General features: G+C 45.0%; 1 protein-coding gene across 1 annotated transcript in view; it reads left to right on the top strand.

The window, feature by feature from the left end:
- The first annotated feature begins 1,231 nt into the window (after positions 1–1,231).
- The window catches only part of wscd1a (WSC domain containing 1a), a 230,469-nt gene continuing 213,656 nt past the window's right edge, over positions 1,232–18,044 (top strand). The window contains exon 1 of the mRNA XM_072469546.1: positions 1,232–1,437. The gene's annotated coding sequence lies outside the window, so the exon portion shown is untranslated. The remainder of the gene's footprint in view (positions 1,438–18,044) is intronic.

The following is an 18,044-nucleotide window of genomic DNA, read 5'->3' as shown; positions in this document are numbered from 1 at the left end:
ATTCTCTCTTACTTACCGCGAATAACCCCTCCCCCGCGCACACACACAGGGGATTTTGTGAAAATAATTCAGCCCTGGAAGAAATATGGAAAGGAAAATGACTCAGGGCCATTGACTCTTCGTTTTATTCCCCCCCCCCCCCCCCCCCCCCCCACCAGCAGTTTTGTCTCAGGAAAGAACAAGTGTGACCTGTATGTGTGAATGTGTGTGCGTGTATGCGTGTAAATGAATGTATGCATGTGTGTATGACTGTGTGCATATGTTTGTGTATATGAATGTATGCATGTGTGTATATGAATGTATGCATGTGCGTATGAATGTGTGTGCATATGTGTGTGTATATGAATGTACGCATGTGTGTATGAATGTGTGTGCATATGTGTGTGTATGAATGTATGCATGTGCGTATGAATGTGTGGCATTACACGGCAGATGGGCCGACTGGTCTCCTTCTGCACTGTATGGATTCTGTGGTTCTTTGTGTACGTGTGTATGTGTATGTATATGTGCATGTATACGAGTGTGTATACGTTTGTATGTGTGGGTGTATGTGTGTGTGCATGTATGCATGTGTGTGTGTGTATGTGTGAGTGCGTGTATGTATATGTGTGGGTGTATGTATATATGTGTGTGTACGAGTATGTATACGCATGTGTGCATGTATATATGTGTGTGTACGAGTGTGTATGTGTGGGTGTGTGCATGTATATGTGTGGGTGTATGTATATATGTGTGTACGAGTATGTGTATACGTGTGTGTGCATGTATATATGTGTGTGTACGAGTGTGTATGTGTGGGTGTGTATATATGTGTGTGTACGAGTGTGTATATGTGGGTGTATGTGCGGGTGTGTATATATGTGTGTGTACGAGTGTGTATGTGTGGGTGTGTGTATATGTGTGTGTACGAGTGTGTATGTATGGGTGTATGTGCGGGTGTGTATATATGTGTGTGTACGAGTGTGTATGTGTGGGTGTGTGTATGTATATCTGTGGGTATATGTGTGTGTGTATGTATATATGTACGTGTACGAGTGTGTATGTGTGTGTGTATGTATATATGTGTGTTTAAGAGTGTATGTGTATGTATGTATATATATGTGTGTGCGAGTGTGTATGTGTGTGCGTGTAGTGTCAGTGGGAGGTTTTAGGACCCGGAAGATACTTCGCAGTGAGTGGGTCGGGCTGCCACTGCGCATGCACACAATTGTATTCCTGAAAATAAGAATTTAAGAGAGGGAGAAAGAGAGGAAAACGCTGGGAAGTGGAAAGGCAACAGGAACAGCATCAGAAGAGCAAGCAGACAGTAAGAGTGGAGCCAGATACCGTCCTCGACACTGAGCATTGAACGAGGCAGCAGTGGCACGGTGTACATGGTGTTGGTTTCTGGAGCTCTGCACTTTGCCCAGTTTGCTACAGGAGCGGATCGTGCGGAAGGTGAGTTGATGCCTCCGTTTAGTAGCAAATGAGATGCTGCAATTCAGCTCGCTTCACTTTGTACAGGCTGAGCTCTGCCGTGTAATGCCACCCTCCCCAGCCCACCAGGCAGCCCGGGATTAATGGGAAGTTGCTGGCAAATTCCTTCTGAGACAAATATCCTCACTATTCCAGGACAATGTGCTGATCAATCTTGGGAATGGGAAATGCCACACACAAAAAACAAACAACGCGCGAGAGGCGAGCATTCAGGGTTGAGCGGAGAAGTGTCGGACTGTATAATAGACAGTTCCTGCTTTCCACACAAGAGGACGCAGACTTCCCTATCTCAGCACCGTATAACCCTGGCAGTGAGCGGCGAGGCGAGCCACCCTCAAACAGGCCACCCCCACCTAGAAAAGTAACGTGGGATTAACAGGTAGAAACGTTCACTTGTTATTTCCTGACAAAACTTGGAAGGTCAGCTCTCTTCCCCGCGGCATAATCTTTTGTGGCTTTTGAGCCGATCACTGAAGTAATCTCCCCGCTTCCAGGCTTCGGACGGTGGAAATGTTTTCCATCCGTCACTTTTAACAGTCTATTGCGACACTTGGCAACTCACCAGGCAATATGCAAATTCGTCTGATACCCCTTGCGATTAGGAGGGGGGGGGGGGTAGGGCTAGTTTGGGAGAGTAAGTGTGTGGGGTGTGAGTGTGAGAGAGGGGGAATGTGGGTGTGGGTATGTGGGCTGTGTGTGGGTGTGGAGGGTGGTGTGTGTGTGTGTGTGGGGGGGGGGGTGAGTGGGGAGTGTGAGTGTGTTTGTGAGGGGTGTGTGTGTGGGAGGGTCTGTGTGTGAGAGAGAGGGGGGAATGTGTGTCTGGGTCTGTGTGTGGGGTGTGTGTCGGGTGTGTGTGTGTGAGGTGTGTGTGGCGGGGTGAGGGGTGCGTGTGCCGGCAGTGTGTGTGAGGGGTGTGTGAGTGTGTGTGAGAGAGGGAGGAATATGTGTATGGGTGTGTGAGTGGGTGTGTGGGGAGTGTGAGAGTGTGTGTGTGAGGGGTGTGTGTGGCGGGGGTCTGTGTGTGAGAGAGAGGGGGGAATATGTGTCTGGGTCTGTGTGTGGGGTTTGTGTGGGGGTGGGGGGGCGGTGAGGGGTGTGTGTGTGTGTGATGTGTGTGTGGGGGTGTGAGTGTGTGTGGAGGGATGGGGGGGCGGTGAGGGGTGTGTGTGTGTGAGTGGGTGTGTGGGGGTGTGAGTGGGTGTGAGGGGTGTGGGGGCGGTGTGTGTAAGGGGTGTGTGAGTGGGTGTGAGGCGTGTGTGTGGCGGCGGTGTGTGAGGGGCGTGTGTGTGTGTGAGAGGGGGGAATATGTGTATGGGTGTGTGTGTGGGCTGGGTGGGGGGAAGTGTTTGGTCAATGTGAAACTGACGTGAAATTGTCAGGAGGCGGCTAAAGATGGAGAATGAAGCAGTAAAATTGTTTGATTCCTGTTGCAATTTTAAAAGACAGACACGGGGTGGGGATAAGACAAAGCTGGTTTGTGCGGAGTGCACACGAGCTCTAATTAAAATGTATTCAATTAAAATGCTTTTTTGTGGGACCCCACTGACAGCCCATGATTTAATGACGCGAATCAGCAAAGAGGGTCGCCTTTGCCCACCCCCTCCCCAAACTGTGCAGAAGATGATTGGGATGACGGGGGTGGGGGGTAGCAGAATAACACACATGCCGCATTATCTTATCGCCGACCGACGCATTGGTATTTTATCCAAAAGAAGAATGATCTGTCCCTTGCCTGTGGGGAGCGAGCCCTCAAATGAATGGGCAAGGGGCGATTCCGAAACGGATCCGGGTAAGTACTTTTCCAGCCTGTGTCTGGGATTAAGGCGCATATTCTGCTTGGACCAATTTAAACAAACCGAAATCGGAATTGCGAATCTGGTCAGGTTATAACGCGCGCCGCTATTAAGGACTGGCGTCAGTCAATTCTCCTGAATTTCCGAGTTTGCTTATCGAGGAGGTGAGCGAACGGGCGCAGGGTGAGGCTTGAACTTCCCAAGTGCTCCTCGCTGCACTTTCCAATTTCCCAGCACAGCAGCACGCACTTTATAACCCGCGCACCCCCCGCAAAAAAAAGACCATCTATCAAAGAAGGAGCCGGGAAACCCACACCTTACTGTCAAACCTTACAGATGTATTTGGGAGCTAAGCACAAGTTGCTGCGTCGACATTAGATATCCCAACATTTAGGTCGGGAATATGCCCTGTTCTAAATTTGTGCAGGGCGTTCTCAGCTGGATGTGCCCCGGTCTTGTTACAGATACAGGTTAAATGGTCACACAGCTTCTGGCTGAGGGAGCTCTGCTCATCGCTAGTATCCAACTCATTGGCTTCCTAAGATTGCGAGAGGGCCGGCAAGGTGCAGTTTGAAATGTTACTTTCACAATTATGACCGGTAGCGATTGGCAGGAAGAAATTCTCAACAGGGGGCTTTGAAACATTGATTTTCATCTGAATTTTGAGACGGGGACTATTAATTGAGCTCTCCCGCTTCCCGCCCACCCAGGGTCAAGGCCGAGTCTGCAGCACTTTCGACCCAACTGTTGCTGTGCGGATGGTTTCCCACTTTCCTGAACCCCCATCAACAGTTGAGCCACTCAATTCACTGAACGAGTGATAAGGTTCTGATTGGCAGTGTGTACTTTCCACAGTGCCACTGTGAGATTGCCCAACAGGATATCATTCCTCGCAGCTCAATTGGAGCTGAGCCGTATAAAATAGTGTATTTTCTATGGAAGGTATGGTCACTCTTTTCGAAGGCAGTGGTGTGATGCCTCTGGTTAACCGGCTGCAGATTCATTACATAAATAATGGAATTCATCTCAATTCGCCGCTCTTCTTACAAACATGGGATTATTCAGGATTTAATAGGAATCCATTCAGGCATTCGTAACTCACATATATTTGCATAATTACATTTTCGAGCAACACCAATAGCGAGAAATTGCATTTAAAAGAGTAAAATAAGATCAAATTACCGCGGATGCCGGGATCTGAAACAAAAGCAGAAAATGCTGGACTATCTCAGCAGGTCTGGCAGTATCCGTGGAGAGAGAAGGGAGCCAACGTTTCGAGTCTGGATGACTGTCATTTAAAGAGTGTTTTTATGATCAGCAAATTCAGAGGTGCCCAATCCGATTAAAAATTGACACGGCCACTAAGCTATTAAGATAGATGACCACAAACTTGTTCAGAAAGGTACGTTTTAATGCGCGTCTTAAAGGATGCAATAGCTATTTATTTATTTGAGCGAACAGAATTGTACAAAGTCGCAGTATTCCGCACGATGGATATGTGCAAAACTGGGCGCTTTTTCATTCCAGAGACTCCAACCCATCGTAAGCCCGTGGAAAAGAGTTAAGTGACAGAGAAAGTGCATTGGTAGTGGCAGGTTAGAAAACACAAATCAAGTTAACGAAGAAAGTCATTGAAAGGGTTCAGGCAACAGGAGGTGGCAGTGAGAGTTGAGAGTGCGCTACATTCTCACTGAAAGCACCAAATGGAGAAGGTTTTATCAAGGAGGAGAGATTATCAACTCATGTTTGGCAGTATGCAACGCAATGGAGGTGAAATTTCGCAGAATAAACAACGTTCTGCATTCAGTAAAATCAATATAGTTGGTGTACATCACCTCAGGTTAGACCTATCGAAGTTAGTGGTAGCAGTTTTGGGTTGAACAATTTTGATGGTGGTAAGTTTTGTGACAGTTTCAATATCGGTGGTGCTTCAACTTGGCAGGTTTTATGATCTGTCGAGTGTGTTGTCTGTGGCTAATGTTGCCCCGGGCAGAAAAGTGATATAATGCATAACGACTATTATTTGGTATATTAAAGTATTGCGTTTGTTATAGAACATGGGTGGTTGCGGTCATTGAGTGACCTGACTTGGGTTGTCACTTTCAGCAACAAGAACACATATTTCCAGAGCTCTTTCACAGAAAGATACCTCACACACACACAGCATATCACAAATTAATTGCAGATGTGAAAGGTAATTTTAGTTCAACCATTCAAAAGGACCTGACATGTATTTCCTCTCCATCTTCCCCCCCCCCCCCCCCCCCTACCGTGGCCATACATTGTGGCATGTAAATGATTCATAAGGAGTTCCAGGGGTTTCAGCATTTGGGGATGTACCAACTATCACAGACCTTTAGAATAAAGGGCTGGGGGAAACTAAATGGACACAAAGCTGGAGAGAACAAAGAGAAAGTGGAGAAGGTTGAGGACATCCAGGCAAAGTCAAAGTAAAGGGGTTTGAGGAGATCTTTGAATGGAGACAGGAAGGTGTTACAAGTTGGAAGGATATATATGTCATCCAGTGGGCAGAAAAACTTTGTTTAAAAGCGATTGCTTAGGGAAGGTTGAGCGAGAACTTGGATGATTTTAAAAGGAAGGATGAAGATCTTCAAGTCAATGCACAGGAGCATGGGGCACAAGTGGAGCGTGGGGAGGATGGGGCAATAATGTGAGTGAGGATGTGGAGGGCATTTTAGTGACTTGCAATTTGTGGAGTTTCGAGGCAGCGAGGAAATGGTAGCGAAATGGAGAGGAAAGAGAAATGAGACAGAGCAGATGGTGGAGCTTTTACTAAATGCATCAACCATTTTGGTGTTTGTCACAAAACTATATACACAACCTGGTGAAGTAGAAATAAAGTGTGTTGGAGTTTGTTGAATCAGATTTATTCTTACAAGTTCTATGAAGCATTAAGTTAATCTTGACTTTTGTGGATATGCATACAGTGGTCTCATTAAAAGATGCGTTTAAGCTATATGAGAAAGATCGCTTATCCTATTGAAGCTCAAGTCTTTGGTTCTTTAAATCTCTCAACACATCCAGTAGTATTTTTCTGGAGTGAAAATTGCGAACTTCATTCCGTCTTCGCATATCTTCTGCAGCTTTGTAATGCTACAGGTCGGGTTGAAGAGGGTACATTTTCTGAATCCTTGTCTGCAGTGGAGCAGCCTCCACGTTTTGTTTCAATTCATTCTCAAGGTGTGTGGATCATGGGTAAGGTTGGCATTCTGCCCACCCCTTGTTGGGTTGAGAAGATGGTGACGGGCCACCTTCTCGAACCAATTAAGGTGATTTGGTATGGCCCAATTAATTACGAGGTCACTTCAGAGGGCAGTTAAGAGTCAACCACATTGGTGGGGGAGTGGAGATACATACTGTGGCCTGATTGGGTATGGAGAAGAGATTTATTTCCCTCAAGTACAGCAGTGACCCGCCCATTCGTTGCATTTTTATGACACCTTTACGGCTTTGAGGCCACAAGCAATTCTCAGACTGCCGAAGTGAACTCTGTAGATTATTAGTTCAGACATCCAGATTACTAGTCCAGTAACACAACCATTACACTATATCCACTTGCTGGGAGCACTTGTTGGAAGATTAATAGCTGTGATCTCCTAATGCATGCTCAATGTGGACATGCGCCCTGCTTCGGGGAAAACTTTGGGGAAAATTCAGCCTCGCATCTTAACATTCGTTTGGATGAAAGTGGCCCCTTAATATAATAATAATAATCCTTATTGTCACAAGAAGGCTTACAATAACACTGCAATGAAGTTACTGTGAAAAGTCCATAGTCTCCACATTCGGTGCCTGCTTGGGTAGACAGAGGGAGAATTCAGAGTGTCCAAATGACCTAACAGCACATCTTTCGGGATTTGTGGGAGGAAACTGGAGCACCCGGAGGAAACCCACGCAGACACGGGCAGAACGTGCAGACTCCACACAGACAGTGACCCAAGCCGGGAATCGAACCTGGGACCCTGGTGCTGTGAAGCAACAGTGCTAACCACTGTGTTACCATCACACCCATTATTCCCAGGTCCTTTATTTAAAACAAAAATTCTTGATTATGAATGTTATTCCCAGGCCCTTCATTTAAAACAAAAATTCTTGTGCTGATTCATTTCAATTCAATATACTTATGACCCATATTGTGAACTAATTCAAGTTCTAAGTATTTGTCTGTCCAATTACATAATTGGTTTCAACCTTCAGCTTCTGTCTCTCTTATTTTTAGATGCACCTGAGGCTTGAGAGCAATATTTTAGATATTTTCAACGAGCTTAATGATGTCTAAGGCTTAGTTGCTTCTTTCCTGCAAAATGCCTTACTTAGTGTTCTTTTTAAATCAGATGCCAGAGTGATTTGATCTTTGTACCTCTATGAGTATCAATTTATGATAATAAAAGCCATGCATTGCATGATACAATTTTGGCTCGTAAAAGTTTCCTTGATAGTATTATGCCTGAAGATATGTAGAAACTGTTTCTTCTTGTCTTTGTTCATAAATTATAACTTAGGATGATTTTGATTAAAATTGTAATGCCATCCATTTCGCAAGCAGCTCCTGTTCAGAGGGGCAGGAAGAATATAACATAACTGAATGGTGGTTTGAGCTCATAGCCATGACCTCTGCACTGACAGCTCCTGATCTCAGTCAGCCCTGTGAAGAAGAATAGTGCTGAAGCAAGAATTCCTTCCCAGAGGGAGCAACGCGGAATCAGTGGCTGTCGTCCCCTGTCCTCTTTGCTATAGCTCTCAGAAAATGGACTTTAGAACAACATTGGCAGAGGCCCACAGCATGTTGTCTCCTTGTCTTTTCAGATAAGCAATGGCATAAGGTACTGGGTCGGTGGGCTTAAAAGAAAGAGAAATGGCTGAAAATTGGTAGAATTAAAAATAGTGAGTTCACCGGTTATCCAGGACTAATTACATGACAACAATCTCATTGAATGGTTCAGATTACTGTCACCTGAATCCCAGAACAAGATTATAGCCTTGACATTCAACGGCAATACCATCGCTGAATCCCCCACTATCAACATTCTGGGGGTTACCATTGACCAGAAACTAAACTGGACTAGCCATATAAATAGAACTCCCACAGCACAGAAGGAGGCCATTCAGTCCATCAAGTCTGCACCGACTCTCTGAAAGAGAATCCTACCCAGGCCCACTTCTCCACCTAACCTGCACATTTTTGGACATCAAGGGGCAATTTAGCATGGCCAGTCCACGTAACCTGCACATCTTTGGACATCAAGGGGCAATTTAGCATGGCCAGTCCACCTAACCTGCACATCTTTGGACATCAAGGGGCAATTTAGCATAGCCAGTCCACCTAACCTACACATCTTTGGACATCAAGGGGCATTTTAGCATGGCCAGTCCACTTAACTTGCACATCTTTCGACTGTGGGAGTAAACTGGAGCACCCGAAGGAAACCCACGCAGACACGGGGAGAATATGCAATCTCCACACAGACAGTTACCCGAGGCCGGAATTGAACCCAGGTAGCTGGCACTGTGAGACAGCAGTGCTAACCACTATACCACCATACTGCTCCTGTGGGTCCAAATACTGTGGGTCCAAGAGCAGGTCACCTCCTGACACTCCCAAAGCCTGCCTGTCCACTATCTACAAGGCACAAGTTAGGAGTGTGATGGAATACTCTCGACTTGCCTAGATGGTGCAGCCCCCAAAACATTCAAGAAGCTTGATGCCATCCAGGACAAAGCAGTCCGCTTGATTGGCACACCATCCACACACATTGACACCCTCCAGCACTGACGAACAGTAGCAGCAGTGTGGGCCACCTACAAGATGCACTGCAGGGACTCAGTAAGTCTCCTTATACAGCACCTTCCAAACTCACTACCTCTACCACCTAGAAGAACAAGAGCAGCTGATACATGGGATTACCGCCACCTGGACGTTCCCCTGCATATCACTCACTATGCTGACTTAGAAATACATCATCATTCTAAACAGAGGTACAACTTTTACCTTGGCAAAAGTAAGTTTGTATAATCAAACACAACTGATTATAAAATGTGTAATTTCATTATGATCTAAGTCCAATTTATCAGATTTTCGGAGGTAGAAATGATTATTGAATCACATCCTCTTATTGCTGAGCCCTGTCACACTATTATTAATAAAGTATCGTAAAGCATTACATTTGGATTAGCAGCAACTTCTAATAGTACAAATAAATCATATAGAAATATTAATTGAATGTCAGGGTTTACAGCAAAGTTCCTTTTGCATTTATGCACGTGGTGATATAGTCAAAATTCTGGAATTACTAACAGCACTGGGGGTATACCTACACCACGTGAATTGGATTGGTTCAAGAAGACTTGAACACCACCTTGACACATCACCACCACCTTCTCAAGGGCAATTAGAGATGGGCAATAAATGATGGCCTTGCCAGCAATGTCCACATACTGCAAAAAAAAAAAATTAATAAAAAGTCACTCCAGTTGCCCATTCTTTTATTTATATATAATTTATAGACCATAAAGGACTTATGAAAGTATTTATTTTTTTGTCAGTGTTCCTTTTCATTAATTTATCATTGAACACCATGGTCAATGCTAACATGTATCCACTTTTCTGAAGTTCATGAGTGATGCACATACTGTGGCTGTGTGGCACCACTGGAGGTTTAAGTATCAAATCACATTAGATTGCTCGGGAATAAGAATAGTCACATATAGGTGGATCCATTTCAGGGCACTCTTTGTTCAAAAAGCTGAAAACTAGGCCTATGTTGATGAAGGGGTTAATGCCTTAAGGTATTGGTTTTGGTCATGGATCTCAGCTGCAGAGAGAGAAAACGCCCCTGTTAACTTCATCTCTTTGTGAGCTAACATGCTTCTCTTGGGAGGGAATGGATATTTTCCCATCTCTATCTTGCAGGAAACCTGATTAGAACTTTCAGTGAGTGAGAGAGAGAAGAGTGGCCCCCAGGGTGGTAGTGATTATTAGGGTTCGTTTTTGGTTTAAGGAGAGGAAGTCTCACATTCCGCGGAATGTACTGCCAAGCACAGATTCAACCACACAACGTGATTTTGTGTTGGTCAATAAAAATGTGTGGCCTGAGGCTTGGCAATCAGATTGCTCAGGAGCCAGCTATTGACCTGCTCTTCATTATCACAGCCTTTTGTGGCGTAGCAATAAATCTGTGAATGCAAATGTGCCTAAAGCAATACAAGTTATAAATCAAAAGAGATAGCATTCCCACATGAAATACTAGCTGCATCTTTTAATATAATAGGCAGCAATCAATACAACTCACATATTTCACTTTTCCATTGAAGTGTAGTCCAAAACTAGCTTCAAGCTGTTGTTGTTGACGTAATGTGTTAACAAATGGGATATTTTTGACACTGCATCCACAATCAATGCGTGTTTTAAGATGATAAAGGCATAGTGAGGATTTTCCATATGCAGTTTTAAAAAAATGTCTAGCACCCACATTCCTTATATAAATTAATGTTTCATTCGGCTTACATTAACAGTGCAATGAAGTTACTGTGAAAAGCCCCTAGTCACCACATTCTGGCGCCTGTTCGAGTACACAGAGGGAGGATTCAGATTGTCCAAATTACCTAACAGAACTTCTTTCGGGACTTATGGGAGGAAACCAGAACACCCGGAGGAATCCCACGCAGACACAGCGAGAATGTGCAGACACCGCACAGACAGTGACTCAAGCTGGGAATCGAACCTGGCACCCTAGCTGTGAAGCAACAGTGCTAAGCATTGTGCAACCATGCTGCCCATGTTATAATGTACATCGATGCATAAGGAGCTTTGCAGTGAAAACTGACATTGGATTAATATTTCTCCATGATTATTTATATGACTCAAAGTTGCGGTTAATCCTGTTTTAAACTACTTTATTAGTAACAATGTGACAGGGCTTAGCAATAAGAGGCTGTGATTCAATAATTATTTCTACCTCAAAAAATCTGATGAATTGGACTTGGACCGGAATGAAATTACACATTTTAAAATCAGTTGTATTTGTACAAAATTACTTTTGCCAAAATAAAGTTTTACCTCTGCTCCCACCTCTGTTTAAAATTTAAATCTGGTGGGAAACAAACTTACTAACTTGTATCAAAAAATACACTAAATTCAGTTCTGATTTTCTTATCTTGCTAGACTTAGTGATTATGCATAAAAAATTTAAGATGTACGAGCTTCTGTCTTTAGGCAGTGGTTTGTTAATATTCAGTGTTGACCTTTTTATAAGTTAAATGATAAGGAATGTTTGGTTGGATAAGGATTATACATTTATGCATTTATTATATATGGGTCAAGAGTTCTGAGTGTGAATTTGGGAAATTGATTTGATGCATTGAAATGCCACTTTTGGATCAGATCAGACTTTTGGCTGGATTAGAGTTCCGTTGCCTTGGATCTGATAGCTAAACACAGAATCTGCTTTTGATATTTCAGCCATGTCGCCACATTGTGTATGGAAGCTTCCCAATGTGCCTAATGCCAGATTCTGAAAGGTGGCAATGCACGCTGTTTCTTAGGTCAGCTCAGAGGTATAAACATTGATATCTCATGTCGCATGGCAAGGTTGCCCTTATGATTTTCTCATCAAAGGGAAGATGGCACATAACAATAAAAATAATAGCAAAGCAAAGTTGAACTTTAGGTGACAAATGGTGAAAAATGTGCAAGGTCAACATGTCTGCCCCCAAGCATAAGCAAGTTGGTAAAGAAAATCATGGTCTGGGTGCTTGTGGAGGACTGAAATAGCTTTACTGATAGTCCCATCTATATTGACTTTGGAGACTTCCTACTTTACAAAATATAGGTATGCAGTAGGTTAGGATATGAGGAAAGAATGAAGTATGACTAACTGGATTCTCTTTGAAAGAGTCAGTGCAGAGTTGATAGGCCATATGGCCTCCTCTTGTGCAGTGCGGTGCTATTCAATGATTTCAGGAGGGTATTTTGTATCAGGGTCGATTAATTCAAGGAGATTCAAAATTGGCGACAAACATTTGAGTACACTGCACAGAAATGCAGCATTTACACATATTTAAAGATGCACAGACCAGAATGTGGAAAATTAGACTTCCCAGAGATATTTTTTGCCAATATTAATCATCCCAGTTCCAGGATATCACTGTAAATGTTCCTCAGGGTAGTGTCCCAGGCCTAACCATCTTCAGTTGCTTCATCAATGACCTTCCTTCCATAGGGTTAGATGTGGAATGTTCGCTGATGATTCCACAATGTTCAGCACCATTTGCGACTCCACAGATACTGAAACAGTTAATTTCCTGATGCAGCAAGACCTGGACAATGTCCAGGCCTGGGAAGGCAAGTGGCAAGTAACATTTGTGCCACACAAGTGCCAGTCAGTGGCCATCTCCACGAAGAGAGAATCTAACCATCACCCTTTGACAGTTCATGGCATTACCAACATCAAATCCCCCACTATTAATACGTTGGGGTTACCATTGATCAGAAACTGAATTGGACTAACTATATAAATACTGTGGCTACCAGAGCAGGTCAGAGGCGAGGAATCGTGCAGTGTGCAACACACCTCCTCACCCCCGCAGAGCCTGTCCATCATCTACAAGGCACAAGTCAGGAGTGTGATGGAATATTCTCCACTTGCCTGGATGAGTTACGCTCCAATAAAACTCAAGAGGCTTGACACCACCCAGGACAAAGCAACCTTCTTGATTGGCATCCCATCCACAAATATTCACTCCATCTACCACTAATGCCCAGTGGCAGCAGTGTGTACCATCTACATGATGCCCTGCAGGAACTCAGCAAGGCTCCTCAGGCAGCACCTTCCAAACCCACGATCGCCACCATCTAAAAGGACACATGCATTAGAGACCTGGGAACACCACCAACTGGAGGTTCCCCTCCAAGTCACCCACCGTACTGTTCCTTCACTGTCGTTGGGTCAAAATCCTGGAACTCCCTCCCTAACAGCACTCTGGGTGTGCCTCCACCACATGGACAGCAGCGGTTTAAGAACACAGCTCACCACCATGTCGAAATTAGGGATGGGCATTAAAATGCTAGCCTAGCCAGTGTTACCCACATCCCATAAACAAATAGAAAAAAAGGTTTCCCCACTTATTTCTGACTTTCAGAATCTTGATGCCATGGCTCTTTGAAAGGATTCACAGCATTGTGTGAAATCATTTGACCTTTTATTCACAGCAGTCGAAAATCTTAATGTACTAAGAAGCCATAAACTATCACAACCTTGAAACCTGGCAATGCGCCAGTCAGCCCTGCTATGCACAATTGCATGTCCACATACTTTATACTCGATCCCTTATTAAAGGGGCATCATAGGTGACTCATTAGTGCATTATGGATTCGCTCCACAATATGTGTTGGAGTTGTCAACCTGCTTTCTGACTTAAGGACAAGTAAGAGTTGGTCACAGAAGTAGAACAAAACTTTTTTTGACAAGTCACTTAACCCTTCAGTACTATTTAAATTTTAGTTGTGTGTGTTTTGCTGTTTGTTTTCAAACAAAAGCTTAGGGTTTACTATTTTTGTGGACAACAGCAAACACATCTCAAGATAGCATGTATAATTTTCCTCTTGAAATATGTGAAATTTGAATTCAATGTTGGGAACAAAAGAGAACTTGTCAATTTGATTTGATTTGATTAGATTTATTGTCACATGTATCGAAGTACAGTGAAAAGTATATTTCTGCGGCCGAGGGAACGTACACAGTACGTTCATGGTAGACAAAAAGAATAATCAACACAGTCCATTGACAAATGGTACATCGACAAACAGTGATTGATTACAGTGCGGATCAAGGGGTCAAACAAAGCAAGTACATGAGCAAGAGCAGCATAGGGCGTTGTGAATAGTGTTACAGGGAACAGATCAGTCTGAGGGGGAGTCGTTGAGGAGTCTTGCAGCTGTGGGAAAAAGCTGTTCCTGTGTCTGGATGTGTGGGTCTTCAGACTTCTGTACCTTCTGCCTGATGGGAGGGTCTGGAAGAAGGCAATGCCTGGATGGGAGGGGTCTCTGATAATGCTGTCTGCCTTCCTGAGGCAGCGGGAAGTGTATACAGAATCAATCACGACACATCCTCAATAATTCTGCTTTCACAGTTTTCAAGCATCTAATTGGTCAATATTGCATTCACCCAGTTTTTTCAGTGTGCAAAGCTTAACTAAGAAAAGCATAGTACATAAAGTCAGAGAACTCATGGTACAAACCAAAGTCCTGATTGCCAGCATAAAATTAGAAAGACACACACAATCGTTCAGCTTGGAAAGGGCGAGGTGGTGTACCATAAAGCGAGAATGAACCCAAGAAGTGACAACAGTTGACCAACAGGAAGACCTGGGAGAAAAGGAACAATGGTAACGTCATTAGACTAGTGATCCAGAGACCTGGAGCACATTCAAATCCAATCGTGGCAGTTTGTGAATACGAATTCAAATTTTTTAAAAATTGGAAATAAAATGCTGACATCATTAAAATGTAGCAACAACATGTTCTGCTGATTCACTGATTCACAAATGGCCTAGAGGAGGGAAACCTACTGCCCTCATCACACCTATAAATGATTCTGACCTCAGCTGACTCTTAACTGTCCTTTTAAGTCATTCAGTAAGTCCTATTGAACATGGGTGTCCTAAATGCCAACCTTGCTGGTGAAGCACACATTGCAAGCATAATAATCATAATCTTTATTGTCACAAGAAGGTTTACATTAACACAGCAATGAAGTTATTGTGAATAGTCCCTAATCACCACATTCCGGCGCCTGTTCGGGTACACGGAGGGAAAATTCAAAATGTCCAAATTACCTAATAGCACGTCTTTCGGAACTTGCGGGAGGAAACCGGAGCACCCGGAGGAAACACATGCAGACACGGGGAGAACGTGCAGACTCAAGACAGACAGCGACCCAAGTGGGAATCAAATCTGGGACCCTGGCGCTGTGAAGCAACAGTGCTAAGCACTGTGCTACTGTGTCGCTCATAATATAAGATAATAGACACATTCATTTATATGGAGGTGGATATATGGGGGTGCTTCTTTTCAGTGGATTTTGTTAAAGGAATCTATTATATGAATAAAATTCTTACACACTCAAAGATAGGATACAACATCAAGTGACAGACCAGCCTCCGTTGCTGGCTCACAGTGTTATTATGGTAGAATCAGGCATGTATTGAACACTAAGTGAAGATTTGCAGGAGGCACTGGGCCATCTCAGAAGCTTTCAACATATCATCAGCACGATATTTTAAAAAAAAATGTATTCCTTCAGAACATAGAACAGACAGTGCAGAAGGAGGCCATTCAGCCCATCGAGTCTGCACCAACCCATTTAAGCTCTCACTTCCACCCTATCCCCATAACCCAATAACCCCTCCTACCCCTCCTAACATTTTGCACACTAAGGGCAATTTAGCATGGCCAATCCACCTAACCTGCACATCTTTGGACTGTGGGAAGAAACCGGAGCACCCGGAGGAAATCCACGTAGACATGGGGAGAACACGCAGACTCCGCACAGACAGTGACCCAGCGGGGAATCGAACCTGGACCCTGGCGCTGTGAAGCCACAATGCTAGTCACTTGTGCTACTGTGCTGCCCATGCTTTCTTAGAGTTACAAAGCTAATGCACAGAGTGGGCAGGGTAAGTCCTTAATCCATCTCCTTGCTTGCTCCAAAACCAATTCAAATTGAATCCATTTCATGGTCCTCACAGGAGAGGCATACCAGATCCAAGCTGACAAGAAAAGGCATTACACCGGATCTCATGCTTGATCTTAGCCAGAAGGGCGAGAGGCGTAGTGCCGTATGTTGCAATTCATAGAGAGGGGAGCTTTGGGTGAAGTGGGCTTTCAAAAGATTGAAGTGTTGTTCAAGCCACCTGGCACACACAAATTAATTTAAAAACGTTGTTTCATGTGGTCCATCAGTGTTCCCGTTCATAGACTGTGTTGAAGTGATTTGTGGGACATTTTATTGAAGAAACAATATCCAAATGATGCTTGCATGTTAGTGAAGCTTTAGCACAATGGGTGACTGCTGAAAGATCGGATGGTAGATGGAGGTCCAGCATGCTAGTTGCCGTAGGATGTAGAATTTATTGGGCTTGCTTTCCAACTGAAATATTAGTCTTGGTCAGGTGCTAGGTCAAATTCCTGGAGTCCCCAATCGAGCAGCACATAAACTGCAGTGGTTCAAGAAAGTTCATCGGCGTCTTCTCAAGTGCAATTAGGAATGGGAAATAAATGCTGGACTTATAGCCCACATCTCCAGAATGAATAAAACAACATATGTGTTGATGTAACAGATAGATAGGTGTTGTTTTTGGTTCAGCCTGGCATCAAACACTTGAGCAACACTTTTGATGGCTGCATGCTGACTGCACTAACACAGGCCATTAACAGTTGGAGCATTGGACAATGCTACAATGAGACCAAAACATCGATGAAGCATTGATGGTTAACTTCAACTCGCTGTTTGAAGAAAGTAATCAGAAGTGATACAAAGATCGCAAGACTGCCATGTTTTACATACAGACAGATCATTGGACATCAAGTCCAAGGAATGGATAGAGAAAAAGAGAAACATAGAAAATAGGAACAGGATTAGGCCATTCGGCCCTTCGAGTCTACTTCGCCATTTACTATGGTTATGGCTGATCCTTTATCCCAACACTATATTCCCGTGCTCGCCCCATACCCCTTGATACCTGGAAATCTATCTATTTCCTTCTTAAATATATTCAGTGATTCGGCCTCCACAGCCTTCTGTGGTAGAGAATTCTACAGGTTCACCACCCTCTGAATGAAGATATTTCTCCTCATCTTCTTCCTAAATAGCCTACCCTGTATCCTGAGACTGTGACCCCTTGTTTTAGAACACCCCCCGCCCCCTGACAGAGGAAACCAGGGGCGAAATTCTCCGGTATCGGCGCGATGTCCGCCGACCGGCACCCAAAACGGCGCAAATCAGTTGGGCATCGCGCCGCCCCAAAGGTGCGGAATGCTCCGCATCTTTGGGGGCCGAGCCCCAACCTTAAGGGGCTAGGCCGGCGCCGGACGAATTTCCGCCCCGCCAGCTGGCGGAAAAGGCCTTTGGTGCCCGGCCAGCTGGCGCGGAAATGACATCTCCGGGCGGCACATGCGCGGGAGCGTCAGCGGACGCTAACGGCATTCCCGCGCATGCGCAGTGGAGGGAGTCTCTTCCGCCTCCGCCATGGTGGAGACCGTGGCGAAGGAGGAAGGGAAAGAGTGCCCCCACGGCACAGGCCCGCCCGCGGATCGGTGGGCCCCGATCGCGGGCCAGGCCACCGTGGGGGCACCCCCCGTGGCCAGATCGCCCCGCGCCCCCCCCAAGGACCCCTGCGTCGCCTTGTCCCGCCGGTAAGGTAGGTGGTTTAATCTACGCCGGCGGGACAGGCATTTTAGCGGCAGGACTTCGGCCATCAGGGCCGGAGAATCACGGGGGGGGCCCCCCAACCGGCGCGGCGCGAATCCCGCCCCCGCCGAATATCCGGTGGTGGAGAATTCGGCAACCGGCAGGGGCAGGATTCATGCCAGCCCCCGGCGATTCTCCGACACGGCGGGGGATCGGAGAATCACGCGCCATGTTTCCATGGCACTAACCTTACAGAGACACCTCGATGACTCTGTAGCTCTGCACAAATACCCTCAGAAAGCAATAAGACCCTTTGTATCTATAGTGGAAGGCACACTCTTCACTGTTG

The sequence above is a fragment of the Scyliorhinus torazame genome, chromosome 12, assembly GCF_047496885.1.
Source record: "Scyliorhinus torazame isolate Kashiwa2021f chromosome 12, sScyTor2.1, whole genome shotgun sequence".
Classification (NCBI taxonomy): Eukaryota; Metazoa; Chordata; class Chondrichthyes; order Carcharhiniformes; family Scyliorhinidae; genus Scyliorhinus; species Scyliorhinus torazame.
The sequence above is the reverse complement of the archived record's forward strand: the minus strand, read 5'-3'. Positions and strand labels throughout refer to the sequence as shown.